Here is a 10,504-nt window from a genome sequence, read left to right as displayed (position 1 = left end):
TATGTATCATATGTGTGTGCATGTAAAATTCTATGTACTAGAAGAGAAATATGTGTCTGTATATGTATATATATTTTTTCTCCTGACATATCATATAGTCCCACTCTCTAAAAGCAATAGCATTAACTAACATTTTTTTTTACCCTTTCAGATGTCTCTTATTTATTTTTGGTTATACAATTTTATTAACACAAGGAAATAATACTATGTCTACTCCTGGGTAACCTGCTTTTTCATTTTAAATGATATTTAGTATGATATTTACCTATCATCATACATGAAAATTCCTTATTCTTTTTAAATGATTGCAAAATTTTCCCTTTGTTTAGATGTCCATAGTATTTTGTGTCAGTTTCTATCACTGGACATTTAGAGTGTCTCCATTTATTTTGTTTTTTCAAAAATGATAGCGTGATCAACCTTTTTTTATAGACATTTACACACCTGTCTAAATATATTTTAAGGATAAACTTATAAAAGTGAAATGGCTGAGTCAATATGTACACATTAGACTTTTGGTTATAAATTTATATGTAACACTCTTGTGAAGAAGTTCTATCAATTAAATTCTCATTTTATTTCTTTACAACTGATAATCAATTTATTAAAATGGTTGATTTAAGCATCTGCAATGGTGACTTCAATCTCAAATCCTGGCTCAATACTGATGGAAATAATCTGTTTAATAATCTCAGAAGGACTGTGCAAATCAGTGAGTCGCTTGTGGATCCTCTTCTGAGAATGATCCTAAGTCTTAGAACCTTCACTGCGAGTTTTTCTTGTAGCGATTCTGAGTCCTGGTAGGCATCCAAACTGTCCTTTCACTTTGAGATTCTTTTCCTTTGTGCCTCTGATCAAGTAAGCACATGCCTTCTCCACAGATTTTATGTTGCGTTTGGTTAGAGTAATTCTAATTCGGTGAATCACAACCTCTGGTTCCAGAGCTGTCTTCCCAGAGTCTTTAAAAGACACGGCTTCCTGACCGATCTGTTCCCCACCGAGAGTGGACAGCCGTGAGTCAGGAGCAGGAGCGGGCCGTCCAGAGCTCTGCTGTGGCTGAGACCGTGTCTTCCTCACGGAGTGAGTCAATCATGGAGTGATTGACAAACTCCATGGTAAAATCCTCCCACCAACATCAATGTCAAACACCCTACATGATGTTACTGCAGTCAGAGTTGTGCAAAAAATGAACAGAATCAGCTCTCACGAGTTGGGAAAGCTGTCCCCGGTATGCCACTGATTGTGTTTCCTCACAATCCCTTAATATGGGTGCTATTGAACGTTTAAACATATTCCATATTCCATCATATTTTATAGATTAGCAGAGGTATTTCTTTTTATTTTTATTTGCATTTACGTAATAATAAATGAATAGCTTTTTGTAGTGGTTGTTTTCCTGAGAGCTGTGTGTTCATGTTCTATGCTTCATTTCCATAGGATTGTTCGTCTCTCTATAATTGATCTGAACCTCTTCTTTCTGTAGAAAGAAAAGCATTCTTTTTTTATAAGTTGTCAATATTTGTCTCATTTGTCATTTATCTTTTAACTTTCATGATGATTTTGTATTTGCGTGCTGCAGAGTTTTTAATTTTTATGAAGTCAAATGTATTATGTTTTCTTTTAGGCATTCAGATTTGTAATAATTAGAAACGAATTAGAAAACACGGATAAATTAATGAATGTCTTTGGATGTCAATTTTCTTACCTGTTAAGTAGGAGTTGATGGCTATATTTCCTCATGGCTCAATAGTATATAATCCTTTAAAACATTTTTACTTTGGTTTCTTTAACCTGGGTTATTTCTCTGAGAATCAAGTCTTAGAGAGAAAAACTTCAGTCAGCAAAATAATCTGCCATTCACCAGCAATTTACTTGAGAACAAACCTTCAGTTGTATCCTGTTCCTATTTCTTGCCAAATGTGTGGAAAATTTCCCAACCAAATGACTAGGTTCTTTCTTAAAGTCAGAGCAGTGCCCATGTTGTGGTTCTAATGGGTGGGGAGGTGTCTTTTAGTGGGAGATGAGTTCTTCCTCATGGGTATATTTTCTCATGTCCAGCAAGAATTTCTACTTATGAGGGTGCCGGCGTGGCTCAGTCGTTAAGCGGCTGCCTTCAGCTCAGGTCATGATCCCGGGGTCCTGGGATGGAGCCCCACATCGGGCTCCCTGCTCCGGGAAGCCTGCTTCTCCCTCTCCCACTCTCCCTGCTTGTGTTCCCTCTCTCGCTGTGTCTCCCTCTGTCAAATAAATAAATAAAATCTTTAAAAAAAATAATTTCTACTTATGAAGTCTCACCACATAATCCTTCTGTAGTGTATTCTGTAACTTTCCCCCTATAAATTTCCTACACTTTTTTCATGGAACAAAAGACAAGAAGATATAAACATAAACAACTTTCAAATTGTGATTTCTTATCAGTTGTAGATGAGTCTTTTAAGTAATATAGATTTAAGACCAGCAATCTTTTCTTTATCTTCAAATTCATGTTCCATTTTTCTACCAGGATATCAGGATCAGAGGACTTTAGATGCAAGATAATGCACTAGATTATACCAGATAAATAAGATACAGCTGGACCAGAAAAATGTGTGTGTGTGTGTGTGTGTGTGTGTGTGTGTGTGTGTAATTTAGCTGCATTCTGTTTTCAGCTCAGAAATTAGTTGTATTTAAAAATACTGCTCATAATTTGGGGATTAAAATATATTTAATATTTAAAAATATGGTCCTTAGGATCCCAGACAAGTTCGTAAGTTTCTATTTAACAGATTAAGTATCTAAAAGAAAAAAAAATATCAAAAGGAATGGTAGGGAACAAAATGTGGATCCTGGGAAATGAAGGAGTCATGGTTGGAAGAGATTTTCCCTCTTCTCTCTTCTGTTGCTTTTCTGATTGTTGCTGCTCAAGGTTATCAAGGGCTGCAATTAGAGAAAATGTATAAAGAGATTTATTAACAGTAAGAAGAAATGGAGAAATACAAGCCAAGTCCTTTACATATTCATTTTACCTCAAAGCTCTGAGTTGGTAACAGGCAGGTGTAGTATTCCAAAATAGTTATGTATTTCTTTTTTTTCCCCCTTCTTTCTTCCTCATGTCTCTTCTCTATTTCTCTGCTCATGCCTTAGCACATCAGATCCACATTCTAATTAACTGGCATTATAGCAGGGTAGGAAGGAAGAACCAGACTAGTGTATATGTGATGGGTGTAGGATGAGAAACTGCATCTGACAGGGAGAGGAACTGTAGTAATTAGGAGAAAGCTGAGGGATAAATGGAGGTTCTGCAAAACAGAGGGGAGACAAGAGAAATAGCTCTTCCTCTGTAGTACATGAAAGCAAGTATTTCCAAAGACTTTTTTTTTTAACTTTATTTTTTTTACAACAGTTTCAGATCTACAGTAAAACTGAAAGGAAGGTACAGAGATTTTCCAAATGCCTCCTGCCCCTACACATGCCTATCTTCCCTCATTATCAACAACCCCCATAGAGTGATAACATTTGTTACAAATGATGAACCGACATTGACCCATCGTAATCACCTGAAGTCCAAAGTTTACCTTAGGGTTCTCTCCCGGTACTGCACATTCTATAGGTCTGGACAAATGTATAATGACATGTATCTATCATAATAGTATCATACAGAGTATTTTCACTGCCCTGAAAATCCTGTGTGCTCTATCTATTCATCCTTCCCACTCCAATCCCTGGAAACCACTGATCTTGTTCTGGTTCCATAGTTTGGCCTTTTTGAGAATGCCATATAGTTGGAATCATACAGTAGGTAGCCTTCTTAGGTTGGCTCTTCACTTAGTTATGTACATTTAAGTTTCCTCCATGTCTTTGCATGGTTTTATAGTTCATTTCTTTTTAGTGCTAAATGAAATTTCACTTTCTAATGTACCACAGTTTATTTATCCATTCACCTATTGAAAGACATCTTAGTTACTTCCAAGTTTTGGCAGTTATGAATAAAGATGCTGTAACCATTGGCATGTGGGTTTCTGTGTGGACATGTTTCCAACTCCTTTGGGTAAATTCCAAGGAGTATAAATGCTGGATATTTTGGTAAGAGCATGTTTAGTTTTGTAAGAAACCATAAATAGCAAATATGGAGATGAAAAATAGCTCTAATGCTAACTGTACCAAGTATCTGTGGGTGTCTTCATTGTGATATGAAGAACACAGAAGAGAGTGAGGCATTTGTAAGTGCCTTTCATCTCTTCTAGTAGGAACAACAGCTTCTCTTTGTCACTGACATAATTCATAACTACATTTGGCAAGAACATAATCATGTATCTTCCAAATATCATTATGACCATTTCCTCATTGGCCACATCTTTTTTTTTTTTTGAAGATTTTATTTATTTATTTGACAGAGAGAGATACAGCCGGAAAGGACAAGCAGGGGGAGTGGGAGAGGGAGAAGCGGGCTTCCCGCTGAGAAGGGAGCCCAACGCAGGGCTCGATCCCAGAACCCTGGGATCATGACCTGAGCCGAAGGCAGATGCTTAACGACTGAGCCACACAGGCGCCCCTCATTGGCCACATATTACTAACTGTATCTCTTAGCTTTCCTTGGAAATTCTACAGGTAAACAAACAGAGGAAATGTATAGAAAAATCCTTTAAGTGTACTCATTTGTCATTAGCTTACTAAATTTTACTTTAAAGTTATAAATTAGGACCAAAAATTGCAGCTTTAAGTTTTTAAAAATGAGTAGATTCCAAACTCTAGGGAAACTTAAGACCACTAAGAGTGAACAACTGGTGTTTTTAGGTGATAGTCTGTAAGAATCTGACATCATATATAATAGAAAGACTTGACATGATTTTTAAGGAATTATCAGAGCCACACATTTATTGGACTTTTGTACTATATGTATTGTATTCTGTACTATATATTGTATTTTATACTACATAGACTATGTTCTTATCCCTCTTTCATTGTAACAGAATTTAAGGGCTCAACTTTATGCCATTACTTTTTTTAAAGGAGACACCTTTCACTCTATCCTTTGAATTTCTTCTTCTAGAAGTTGCTGTGCTTTGTGATGATGGTTGCCCAAGCCTTTCTTTGGTTGCCTTCAAAGATAGCCATAAAGAATCCATTCATTTTAAGCACTTTACTGTTTTTCCCCCCCTGTGGAAAAACTAATGGGATGTTCTAATAAACAGCAGTAAAACATCACAAATAGCAATGTCCAAATAATGAGACAATGCTTCCACATAACCTGCTCACTTAAGAGCAAGTTTATGTATAATTTCCTATTTTCTTCTTTAATTGAGGGTTTTGAATTTGAGTTCTGTGGCTGCCATAAAAATGTTCCTTCAGACCTTTGACATCAAAGAGCATAACTGACCGAAGCCCCGGGTGCTGGGCTTCATCCATCTACATCTTTGAGCTAAGACACTCTCCTCATGCTAGTGACTAAACATGCCGTGGACACACTACAGCAGCTCATTTCTGGGAGGTACAGGACTCCTCTGATGGACAGTGTTGCCTTGAAGATTCCCCAACAGCCTTGCTGACCATGCTGTAAGTGTGCTATAGTCTGAGACTCCCCCACACACATTTCTTTCCTTCCCTCTCTTTCACCAGGCTCAGTGCTACTTGCAGTGGGATAGCTTTCCTAGCACCACCTCCCCTCTTGCCCTTTTAATTCGCCCTTGCAGGTATTTTCCCTGATAAATCTTTTGAGTGTTTTCTTTTTTTTTTTCCACATAGAAATCTGCTTCTCAGAAGACCTGAACTTACATAAGCCCTCATGAGAATTTATCTCATTCCATCACACACACAATGCTCATTTAGATAAAACAAATGTGTGGAAAGAATAAAAATGAACTAAAAAAGCTAATAGGATATTTCAGTGCAAACGAATATTATTTAACCTGAAATATTCTAAGAAATAGAGATACTGGTTATAAATTCATGTTAAATATTCTAGCGAATGTCTGTATTTGTTGGAGATCATGCATATATTGGCAAGTTGTATTTTGAAAAGTTTTATCAGGGCACCTGGGTGGGGCTCAGTCGTTAAGCGTCTGCCTTCGGTTCAGGTCATGATCCCAGGGTTCTGGGATCCAGCCCCGCATCGGGCTCCATGCTCAACGGGGAACCTGCTTCTCCTTCTCACCGCTGCTCCTGCTCTATCTCTCTTTCTCTCAAATAAATAAATAAAATCTTTAAAAAAAAAGAAAGAAAAGGTTTATTAACATGTAGTTGATAATTTCATAGCAATCTTTATAAAACCTGAAGGCACATAAAACAACTTGTCCTTGTCTTTGGGAAACATGCACAAAGTTCATAAAGTTAAAAGGAGAAGATTAAAAGTGCCCCTAAAAATTGCACATTGCACTATCACAGGTTCTATCTTTGTTCTGTCACTTCTGCTACCTTAACTAATCCACACTATTTTTCCCAGTAAATTTTGGTTTCTTATCTGAGCCATGAACTGTTTGGAAACAGGAAAAAGAAGCAAAAATTGACAAACCACAGTAAAGTGATATCCTATCAGGAAGGTTTAAAACCACTCTACCTTCTGTTTCAATTACCAGTGACAAGCTAGGCATAAAACATGTCATAGGAAATGTCACTTGCTGGATTAATTTGTCTCACCTCTGTTGAAAAACAACAGTCCATATCAGGATTCTGGTATTTGTTGCTTAGACAAAATGCAAATCACGTTGTTCTAGTCCAAGCATATTCATAATCTCCAAATAAAAACGGTAGTTAATGGGCAAGAAGTTATGGCAATTTCCATGAAGTTAAAAAAAAGGAACAATTTGTGTAATGATCCAATCACTTATGATTGTGATAAATAAAGCACAGTATTATTCTATGATACAGTAAAATTTGGGCTTCTAAAAAAGTATAGGAATTCCCCTCAGATAATGGAAAATATGGCAATGATGGCTTAGAAAGTAGTTTCAAGCAGAAGAAATAAAATGAAGAAATGAAAAAGTCTAGAATTTGAGACAGTTTTCTGGAGGATCAAATAAACTTAGTTGGACTGGAGTGAAACTTCATAAAGAGTAGTTTTTGGAAATAATATTGAAAACTATAGATAAGTACAGCTCAAGGGAGATAGGGAATGTCACAATAAAGAGTGTATTTCCTATTGTTTAGACCAGAGTTTCCCAGTCAGAAGGAGGTATAGACTGACAATGCCCCAAAATGGGGCAGTCTCACGTTTCTGAGAGGTCAAGAGGAAAAAAGACAGAGCTTGGATTCACTGGATAACAGTGCCATTTATTATTTACCCATACCAACAATTATAGTAAGTAATTTGCCTTCTTTCACCTCATTTATTATCATAATAACTGTATGAGTTAAATACACTCATATATATTTTGCTTGTGAAGAACAGCAGCTTAGTGGGATTAAGTAACATTTTTAGTCCTTTGTTAAGTAGCAGGGTTTGGATTCAAAGACAGATCTGTAGGACCACAAAGACCATTTCTTAACCACTGCAGTGTTCCACAAAATTTGTGACTTTTCACATAATCTGCATAAGTTAATTAAGGAGTTAAGTAGTGGGTAAGTAATCAAAAAATAAAGCAACTAGAAAAGAACTTCTTTTGAGGGGCTTTGGGGTTAATAAGGAAAAGAATGAAAGCTTGAGAAAGTTTAATTTAGTTGTTGTTTGCAGAATGGTGTATGTCTCTTAAGTTTCCAGCCTTGATATTTTTGCACACTTTGCCCATTTAGATGTAATCCCTAACCCCTTGCCAATGTGCCTTTACTCTTCTCTGTTTTTCTTTCTTTTTCTGTCAGTACTAAGACTCTGCTCATTTCAAATAGCACTGAAATTTAATACGAGTCATTACCTTTCCTTTGACGCTTTTACATTATTTTAGTTAACACTTAATAACATCTTTGTACCTTAAGCAGGGCATGCTTACCTTTTTCCAGAAATAGAAGAATGGGGTTTTATATTTTCATTATTCTATAATTTCAGGTAATGCAATTTGGGGCAAGGTGCATTGTTTTTCTTCCTTTAAAAGGGTATCACAGTGAAATAGGGATGGGGTTTTTTTGGTACATGTTGCTTTTGAATAAAAGCCCAAGATCTAATGTAAAATGCAGGTTTTCAAAACTAAGAAGCAGTAAAACTGAAAAGAAACATCTTCTGAAGCACTCATGAAAAGGAGGGAGAACTTGAGGAACAAACTGATGCCAAAAAATATGGGAGCTAAAATCCGTAATCTGTCATGGTTTCATGTTAGCAGTAAGTACTTATCTCAAGCCAGGTATTATAGGCACAAAGTAGGTAAATCAACAGTATTGATGCAGTTGGGGGTTGCCTAGCTCATCCAGCTCTCCTAAAGCCCAGCAAAGAGAACCTCCAACAACCAGAAAAGGGAGATTCCTCTTCAGGAAGGACTGAGGCCGTGATTGCTTTCATCTTTGCCCCTGCTTCTCTGCCAAAGAATCTGGAACATAAAACAGTGAAACATGTTTTGAAAAATGACCTGATTTTTCAATAGAAAAGAGATGCAATAGTTAAGGCAATATGATGTTTAAAAAAAAACAAAAACATTGTATTGTTTAATGCATGAAAACTGTTTTTACTGAACAGTGTCCTTGCTTTTGATAGGAGATTCTCTTCCAAGTGATGATTGAGAGACCTCACTGTTGTCTGTGTCTTTGCCACCTTCAGCATGTGATAGGAAAGACCTCACTGTTGTCTGTGGCTTCGCCACCTTTAATATGTGGCTTTCAAGGTTGTCATGTTCCTCAACATGAAGCTGCCAAAAGGAAAACCATGGAAAACGATGCACGAAAGATTTCTGTGTGTCTAGAAGTGGTGTTTTTTTTTGTTGTTTTTTTTTATTCTTCCAGACTTTTGGCTAAATCCCACACCTAAGTGCAAAGGAAGCTGGCTAAATGTGGCCAAAACAAAGGGAATGGATTTGGTGATCAGGTGCCAGTCTTTACCACAAAGGAGGGAAGAAAACACAACATAATATTTTAAGGTTGTCAGCAATAGTTTCTCATTTTTTTTTTTTAAACAAAAACTGTTTTTGGAATTAATGAAAAGCATTAATAGGCATTTTCCTTCTGGAAAAGAAAAACCAAATCACAAACTTTTATGGAGTAATTCAAGCGAAACTATTCTGCACAATTTTGAAAATTTATATTTATTGTGGACTATTTGCATTTGTAGAGTTTATTAAGATTTTGATTGGAGGTGGGCAAGAGCGGGAGAGTAGAAAATAACATTTTCCTCCATCGTTGCAGCAGTCTAGAGAAGTCTAGAGAAGTTGTCTAGAGAAGATGAAGGTAGAAGTCACGTTCAAAACATCGCCACTGAAGGACAGAAACTGGTCCTTGCCTTCTGACAGAAGGAGAATGGACAGTAAGGCAAGAGAGAGCCAGAAAGACTCACCCTGTAAAGTCTCATCTTTTGTGTATCCAGGAGAATTTATGGCCCCTGTCTGGTGCTAACATTTTTTTTCTGAGCTGTAATTTCTTCCTGCTATCTCCAAGCTTTCACTAAAGTTTGGTTTAGAGTTACAGCTTGGACTAAGTGGAGTTTTGTAGACTTAAGGGAGAAATCTGCTCCTTTGTTTAGAGTGAAGAATTATAGGCAAACTGATGAAGGATCGCAGGGCCTGGAGAACAAAGCAGAGCCCTTTTGCTAGTGGCTGTACACTAGAACCCAATAAAAATCCCAGCTTTCTTTAGTCACATAGCATAGACGTTCTTCAAAATATCTTCCTTGTTTATGAAAAAAGGCTTATTCTTTGGTGGTGGAATATCTAGGGTATATCAGAGTTAATATGTCATGGAATGTAAAACGTGATTCCAGCGCTATAATCAGAGTTAATTTTTCCTGCAGGAATAGGCTACACACTTCATGGCTCTGATTCTGTTAATTCAAAATAATGCCTAATTCATACTTTTTTTCTCATAATATAAAATATATGAATATTCTCTGGGAATTCTAAACTATTATACAAGTATAAGGGATAAGCATTCATGCTGAAAATCACAAATGTTCCTATATATTAATATTTTACATCTAATAAAAAGGTCAGTTTTATTTTTGGTATTCTTCTCTGCATTCACTTGCACAGTTTCTCTAACCCTGCATCATGGAAATCAATAATAATGTTTCCATATTGAATAAAAGGATGCATGACCTGGAAATATTTTCTTTTTCTCTCAATTGGTTTAGATAAGAAAGAGTTTGCTTACCACTGCTCTAGGGGAAAGAGTTCATCTCCACTAAATCACCAGGCTAAATAGTGGAGATGTTAATCAGAATTGTACCCAGGCCGTTTAAAGGTTAAAGTTTGCTCAAAGCCATGAAAATAATTTAAATTAAAAAACTGAACTTGCTCTTGCCATGTTGCTCTGTATACTTTCAAGTTGAAAGCACAAAATGTTCATTTAAAAACGTTATAGAGTTATCAAAATGCAATACAAAAATAATATTAGGTAGAAAGGTCAGATTAAAAAACACAGGAGTCTCAAAAACTTGAAATGTCAAGATTCTGGGGAA

General features: G+C 36.4%; 1 pseudogene; it reads right to left on the bottom strand.

Annotated features, from left to right (window-relative positions):
* Positions 1-618: 618 nt before the first annotated feature.
* Positions 619-1,740, bottom strand: LOC112819851 (small ribosomal subunit protein uS10-like; annotated as a pseudogene).
* Positions 1,741-10,504: the final 8,764 nt, after the last annotated feature.

Source organism: Callorhinus ursinus, unplaced genomic scaffold (assembly GCF_003265705.2).
Source record: "Callorhinus ursinus isolate GAN/ISIS: 27379988/994484 unplaced genomic scaffold, GSC_fseal_2.0 scaffold3, whole genome shotgun sequence".
Lineage (NCBI taxonomy): Eukaryota > Metazoa > Chordata > Mammalia > Carnivora > Otariidae > Callorhinus > Callorhinus ursinus.
Note: the sequence above shows the minus strand (reverse complement) of the source record. Positions and strands in the feature narration are given on the sequence as shown.